We start from the raw sequence: 7,975 nt of genomic DNA, 5'->3' as shown, positions 1-7,975 counted from the left end.
TTAAGATTTTTTTTAACCGGATTTTTGTGACAAAAATGTCGGTTATTGATTTGGGGATGTACGGCGGGCGGTCGGGCGGCCGGGCGGCCGGGCGGGCGGGCGGGCGGGCGGCAATCAAATGTTGTCCGTGCATTAACTCATGAACCGTTCAACCAAAGCTTTTAAAATTTTAATATGTTATTACTGACAACTATACGAAGGTCAAGTTCAATAATGGCGATTTTGATTTTTACCGTTCAGGAGTTATGGTTCTTGAAAGGCGGCAATCAAATGTTGTCCGTGCATTAACTCATGAACTGTTCAACCAATTAAAGCTTTTAAAATTTTAATATGTTATTACTGACAACTATACGGAGGTCAAGTTCAATAATGGCGATTTTGACTTTTACCGTTCAGGAGTTATGGTTCTTGAAAGATTGAAAAATGGAGTTTTCAGTCGTGTCCGTGCATTTACTCATGAACTGTTCTACCAAAGCTTCCCAAATTTTAATATGTTGTTACTGATGACAGAATGGAGGTCAAGTTCAATAATGACGATTTTGACTTTTACTGTTCAGGAGTTATGGTTCTTGAAAGATTGAAAAATGGTGTTTTCCGTCGTGTCCGTGCATTTTCTCATGAACCATTCAACCAAAGCTTTTGAAATTTTAATATGTTGTTACTGATGACAAAATAGAGGTCAAGTTCCATAATGACAATTTTGAATTTTACTGTTCAGGAGTTATGGTTCTTGAAAGATCGTAAAATGGCGTTTCAATTCACGTTGTTGCATTTACTCATAAACCATTCAATCTAAGCTTTTCAAATATTATTATTTCAAAATGATGATACTGATGACAAAATGGAGGTCAAATTTGATATTGATGATTTTCACTTTCACCATTCATCAGTAATGGTTCTTGTGATATTGCCAGGACACAAATAAATGTAAATAAATCCGGTTTGCTGTCGTTGTGACAGCCTCTTGTTTATCATTGTGATGAAAAAGAAGAGATATGCTTTTAGTATTGACTCATCTCACAAAATCCCTGCATTAAAATTTAAAAAAAAACAGTGCATAAGCTTAGGTCTGTATAAAACATAAAATACATAATCTAGCTACAATTTAACTTTACTTGTTCATGTATTATCCCCTTGTTTTAAGTTTGGTTTTCTGATATAGTTATCATTGATATGGGTTTTTTTCTTCTAATAGTTTGAAATTCTTATTTTTTTAGTTGTATTTTAAAAGAATACTCATGTAACAGTCTGTTAAAATTACCAATCAGTATTTATACCCACCTCATGGAATATGGGTCTGGGATTTTCTCGCTGTGTTGAAGACCCTTCGGTGGCCCTCAGCTGTTTGGTTAGATTGTCTCTTTAACACATTCCCCATTTCCATTCTCAATTTTAGGGATTATAAATCCATCTCTCTGTCTGTAACATATTTATATCACATTTGTTTTTATCAGAATCTATATATTATAGTCATATAACAATATTTTTGCAATGTTATACATGTAATATTGTTGAAATATATACATTTGTAGTTAATTGCAGGAAAAAAAATAATACATTTGTTTATATCATCAGAAGATGATAAGGCTTCACAACAAAAATGAAACCAAATAATCATAGAAACAATTAATGTCAATTTTGCTTCTATTGATACCATACAGTACGCCCAGAGAGTATGTAATCGCGAACTCTAATCACCGATTTCCGAGTGTAGCGGTGTGACACCGCGAATCACGGATTATACTCCCAATTTCCTCCAAAGATTCTCTCCCAAATCTAAGCCAAATTTATTACCTTTGTACATTTAATCGATCTTGATTGCACCTGTGTGCTTTAAAATACGTTATTTAAATGTCCTTTCATTATCAGATAAAAGTGTGACATTTCTATTTAAAATAAGATTATTATTCTTGTATGTATATGCCCATGTCATTGTCATATGACATACAGCGTACAGACGTATAAAAATACGAATAAAACACTTATTTTGTATTTTCATTATAGTCCGATCAGGTCATAATTTTTGTTTTTTTCAACAAAGACGATTTTACCACAATTAGAACCTTTTATGACCTACTCAGTGAGCAATATTCGGTTCATTAATAGTTCAATATTATAAAATTAATATCAACTGGCTTAAAACAAAATGATGTTTTTACGGTAATTTGTCCAATCTAAATTAAACCCAAGAGTTAATTTATCGGATCAACAAGTGAACTCTGTTACTTTCAATTTATTTTGAAATGTAAAATATTATGTTTCACTACCTCGGTAGAATAAAATTTCCGACTTGAAATATTTGAATTTTAAAAAGAAACTGTAAAGTGACAAATAGTTTTATATGCAATGTGGCAGCCCTATATTCATAAATACTGAGAAGACACAACACAATAATCACAACCTTATTTAATTATATGGAGAAAAGAAATCATGTGTTTTTAATCTGTTATTGATCTTTAATTATTTAAAATAAAATTGCATTGGCGCAATCCGTAGTTTACTGCTCGTTAAAACTCCTCGGCGAAATATAAAAAGAAGTAGTTCAACAATTTATACAATAGAATATTAAAATGAAATTATATCGTGTTCTACAAGAAAAAAATATGTAAAAAAAAAATTAGATCGGATTTTAACGATCGACAAATTTTCACAGAGGTCTCTACCAACGCCCATCATGAACATGCATCCTGTTTTCATATACCATTAATATATAGTGTTGACTATAGACGTATAAATAATGTCCGGTTTTATGTCCTCTGTTGACTGAGAAACGTAAAAATAAAAGGCTGATGTTGGTTTATTCAGAAAAGGAATATAATTTAGAATCCGGTTAATCAATTGTAAAAGGACCTTCTAGAGCCTCAATCTTAACGCACACAAATTTATGTCAATCATTACAAAGCAAGTTTGAACCTTGAATGAATTTTCCCACGGTTATCCAGAAAGGTCACCTGAGTTAACTGTTACATGATACTATTTCCCGCCAAATAAAAATCTCGTGGACAAAATTGATGTCACTATTTTTAGCATTCAATATTGTGAGCGAAGTCAAGTTCAACCACGCACTGTTGATCACTGAGTTGCGTATCGTCTTCCCACGGCAATTTATTGGTTTAGAAATATTTAAAGATTACTGTTCTAAATACAACACAAAAGTTTACATTCATTGTGCGTAAATGAACATTATGCAACGACGATTTGATGCAGCTATAGAAGTATTTCTGTTGTAGCCGAAATGTATTATTTATCCTAAAGTAATGCTAACAAATCGTGAAGAGAAAATGCCGTAGACTTATTAAGCATAGCGAATTGTGAATAGTATTTTCTTTTTTTCTTGCATATACAAGTTTAAAGACACGTAATTTTCTTTTTTTCTCACATTTTATAACTTCAGCGTTAATTTCCGTCTATTTTCGCAAGTTATATAAATTACCGCTAAAAAGAACAAGAGATCATAATCAAGTATAGATTTTTTTTATAAAACTTTACTGCAATTGAAAGCATTAACAACAATCTTTTGCTTTTTAAACCTTTTATTTTGTAATCGTAAAATGGAAATGGAAACTTATTAGCATAACAGATAGTGAATAATATTTTCTTTTTTACTTGTATAAAAAACTTTGAGACGTGTAATTTTTCTTTAAACTGTCCTAATTTATTCAACGTTAGTCTCCGTTTATTGTTACACAATTATATCTCTTTTAGTAAATTAAATATTTATTTACTGATAAAAAACGGAAGTCAAAATCAAATATAGTTTTTTTTTAACTTGATTTAAATGTACAGTGTAATTGAAAGAATTAACAACAACGTTTTGACTTTTATTTTAATCTTTCATTTGTTTCAAGCAATCAGATATAACCTGTAAATCAATAGACAGGAAATACAATTGTTTAATTACATTAGAAATCTCGCATACCTTGACTGTCGAGTGCCGGCATAGATCAGTAGGATTAGGGCAATTAATTACCTGGTGTGACACCGCGTCACTCCAGACTGGGAGAGATGTCGCTAATACAATAAACAAAAGGTAACGGATTTACGCGGAAGTCGGAGGGAATACTCCCAAATTTCTCCGACAATTTAGGGAGTGATGTCGGAGTTTCCTGGTGTCACACCAGCAAAAAACTCGGTGTTTGGAGTTTGGGATGGCTTTCGCGAAAATTGAACTGTATTGATTGAACCAGGAATGACATAATATTAGTTTTTTTTAAACATATTTTAAATGAAATTCCTGTATTACATGAAAAAGGGATGCAACACTTTACTTGCATCGATATTGCATGTATTGATGGGGGTCAAGTTTTAGAGCTGAATTGTGAGTAAAAAATATTGAAAATGATCTGAAATTAGCAGCATTCCTGTTTTTAAGGATGCTTAATTGTTCAAAGATTTTTTTTTAAATATGAAAACAAAATTGAGGTATGAAAAGTGCCCCACGCAATATGTTTTTTCATTTTTTGGGGCAAGGAAAATGTTTGTATCTTTTGCTATGTAATCATTAATGCCATCAGATTTACCACTTTGTGTCAATTTTGTGTGTTGTTTGAATTTTTGAACAAGACCATGTGCAAAAACATTATTGTTACTTTCAATTTTGATTCATTCACTCAAAAAAATTTGCAAACAGTGAAGTGTTCTGAAAAGACATGGTGAGGTAAATAAATGTATATTGTCTGAAATGATAGACTGTTGTCAAACACTAAGTTAAATTCAATGTTTATTTTATTTTTTATCTATTTTTTCACTGTTTTCATACAAAAATGTAACAAGACAATAACAAACAAAACCAAGCTTAAGGAGTAAACAAAGACTCACAAAATCAAAGGACATTTACATCAACAGTTATAAATAATAATTAAGAAACAACACAAACTCCACTAAAAACCGGGAGTGAAATCAGGTGCTCTGGAAGGGTAAGCATTTCCTGCACCGTATACGGCAACCTTCATGTTATTTCCTTGTACAGTTCGGTAATGATGGAAGGTTATTATGACTGAGGAAGAATATCAGATATGATTTCTGACACACTTTTGTCATAATGGCCAATCTGCTCATGATGGCGATCGTAAAATGTCTTGAGTGATGACCTTAATTTGATTGATTCATAGCCCTGTCTTAGCAACTTTTGAGAAAGCAGTATTCCTCGTTCAACAAAATCAACGTACTTTGTGCTAGCTCTAGAGTAACGTATCAATTGAGACACATATACTCCATATGCTGGTGCCGCTGGGATATTGCTACACAGAAATGGAAAGTTGACCATAGGAAAATTAAAATCATCGCGTAAATTTTGGAATTCAACCGACCATCAGTAGTCATTTCGAGAAAAAGGTATAAATATGAAGCAGATAAATTTTATCTGTGTCGGTAGTATCTTTAATTTCAAGTTCACTTGGATATATTAAATGTAAGTGATCACTGAATCTATTATTATTAAGAGACAACACATCATCAATATTCCGAAAGCTGAAATTAAAAGACTGGGCTAATTTCTTTTCTCCTTTCTGTACAAGCCCTTGGATAAAGTCTGCTTCATAGGAATATAAAAACAAATCTGCAAGTAGAGGAGCGCAATTGGTACCCATTGGGATTCAAATAGTCTGTTGGAAGACCAAACCTCCAAATTCTACAAATAAGTTGTCAATTAAAAAGTCCAGCATGTCAGTGATATCCTCGTGGGTAAATTAGGTGTTATACATTTTTGTGTAGAGGAAAGGAATATTTATTATTTGTTATCTCCCCTTTTTATTAACTTTGAAGATATTTGTTATTTTTGTTATGTAGCCACAATTATGATCAAATAAACAAAAACAATATATAATCAGAGTTTTTTAATGTATGCAATAAAAAATTAGTCCTAACTTCAAATTTAAAACTTTTGCTTTACTTGACCTACATATCTCACCTGAAAGTTCATACCTGCAAACCCTACTGACTTGAGCAGGATGAAATTACTAAAATCTCCTGCTTGCAGGTCAGCTCCGAAATAGGAGTAAAGTACCTCGTGAATTCGGATATTTTCAACACAGACAAAATCAGGAACAACCTTTCTGTCTGCACTGTTGTGTATCATTAATCTGATCCTAAGAGCATGTCTAGGCAGCCATTATATATGCCTTATATTAGGAACCAAGATTTTCAGACAACATAATCCAAGAGAGAATTGAGCATTTAAAGCATATGCTAAAATTATAGTTTTTTTAAGACCTACGAAACTTACAAACAGTATAAAAGACCATCCTTGTCAAACTACACAGAAGTTTATGAAAGTTGGAGGATATTTCATTATCCTCTTGAACAATGTCATCCAGCTGAATATTTAGTTTAGGCTCTTTTATCAGGACACGCACCATTGAATCGTCACCACTCTCCTCTTTGGCATTGCTGGTTTTCCTGTGTAAAAGGTGATTTCTGGACGGTCAAATAATAACAAGTCCATTTCATCTTAGTCTAGGGTTCTTTATTCAACAATGATGTAATCATATAATTATTATAAACTCTACAAAATATAACAAGATACATATTAAACACATTAATCTAAAAATACTATATCATACTGTGTTACAGTTATTATAACATTACTGCAGATCAACATAAAATTAGAACATTGAATGTTTATAGTTCTTTTACAATATCTATACACAAGGTGACATGACATGCCTGATGATAATTAACACTTGCAAATATTCACTCATCGTTCATATAAAATCATCAGCTTTGACAATTAAACATACTACTATAATGTCAAGATCATATAACACTATTTCAATTTACCAAATAGATATATGTAAATCCATATTCTACAAATAACCATAGCATATATATATATCAACGGTAGATAACTCTATATTATATCAAATGTTCTTCACTGTCTTACATGAACACTATATATTATGCTATTTCAAGTATATATATGATAAACTCACCAGTCTGTGGAACTGAGTTTAATAACTAACATCGACAGTCTAACTAATACTAACAGTAACGATCTTCATACTTCTACAGTAATGGTAACAGAGGTTCACATCAAATATGGTTCTGTAAACAATGTATGACAATAATAAGTAATCTGACTTTAATATCTTAAAGGCATTATACAATTCATAATAAACTATACTAATCTTTATCTTTCATCTCGAATTTACAATTACAAATAAGTAATCTTATTTCAATACTAAAAACATTAAGTAGGATATACCAATGTCATTTCATGACTGCATGAGAAAAGGTCAAGGTCATTCATAAAAATAGATTAAATCTCTCTTTCTAACATTCATACTAAAATCTCTCAAATAAATCAGATTTAAACAACACTCAAAGCACACTCTTTCATAGGGCTGGGAATCTTACCAAAATGAATGTAATAAACATTCATTACAAAGTTAAGAATCCAGTTCATCCAAGACACCTCAAAGAGTACAAAATGTAACTTACCATATAAAGTCATGATGTCCTGTTCCAGAATGAATTCCATCACTATACTAATCCATAGAACTTATGGAATTACTAATCAAGCACAATATAAAGTCTATGAGCACAAAGTGCATCAAAACATACAAATATATAAGGATCACAACAAAGACATCAATCCTCCATTACTGTTTTCAAAACTACCACCAAAACTGGGGGCCAGGCTTAATAAACCAATAAGAATACAAGAAAACCTATACACTCTAGTGAACAGTGAGTACTGATAGTAAAATCAATAATAGGTAAATGCTACAAGGTAAACAGTTAGATTTTATGGATCAATGACTAATCAATAGGCAATCAATAGAATAAAGGTAAACTTAAGTAAACTACTCTGCAAATGAAAGAATATAATTAATGGTGTCTCGGACTAACCTATAAAACCTATAAAATATATAAATGATTAATATGATAAAAATCCACACTACCACATCCTCCCCTCTGTTGGAGAATGTCTTCAATGACATCACAAATATATCTCCTCCTCCTGAGAAAAAAATAT

At 31.6% G+C, this 7,975-nt stretch overlaps 1 long non-coding RNA gene across 1 annotated transcript; it reads right to left on the bottom strand.

The window, feature by feature from the left end:
• Positions 1–6,441: 6,441 nt before the first annotated feature.
• On the bottom strand, positions 6,442–7,667 carry LOC139522816 (uncharacterized). Its single transcript, XR_011664498.1, has 2 exons — positions 7,438–7,667; positions 6,442–7,041 (listed from the first exon to the last, which is right to left on the bottom strand). It is a non-coding gene; the product is annotated as an uncharacterized lncRNA (long non-coding RNA).
• Positions 7,668–7,975: the final 308 nt, after the last annotated feature.

Source organism: Mytilus edulis, chromosome 5 (genome assembly GCF_963676685.1).
Source record: "Mytilus edulis chromosome 5, xbMytEdul2.2, whole genome shotgun sequence".
NCBI lineage: Eukaryota > Metazoa > Mollusca > Bivalvia > Mytilida > Mytilidae > Mytilus > Mytilus edulis.
This window is presented reverse-complemented; position numbering and strand designations above follow the sequence as displayed.